Consider the following 243-nt stretch of genomic DNA (forward strand, 5'->3'; position numbering starts at 1 on the left):
GAAAGCCCCCCCCCCCCTCCCCTCCAACATAAAATGTGATAATATTCAACTACTTACTAACATTGTATCCTAATTCTCGACCTTCATATCTTTCTATCTAGGATCATGTCTTCGTTAAGCTAAAGTTGTATCATGTCTTGTGTAATCACTTCCCCTAGTTCTTCTTCATCATATCTCTACCTCTCTAACTCATGTATGAAGGTCAACGTACCCCTCACACATCTGTACTGACGCATCCATGAC

The sequence above is a fragment of the Solanum tuberosum genome, unplaced genomic scaffold, assembly GCF_000226075.1.
Source record: "Solanum tuberosum cultivar DM 1-3 516 R44 unplaced genomic scaffold, SolTub_3.0 scf00471, whole genome shotgun sequence".
Classification (NCBI taxonomy): domain Eukaryota; kingdom Viridiplantae; phylum Streptophyta; class Magnoliopsida; order Solanales; family Solanaceae; genus Solanum; species Solanum tuberosum.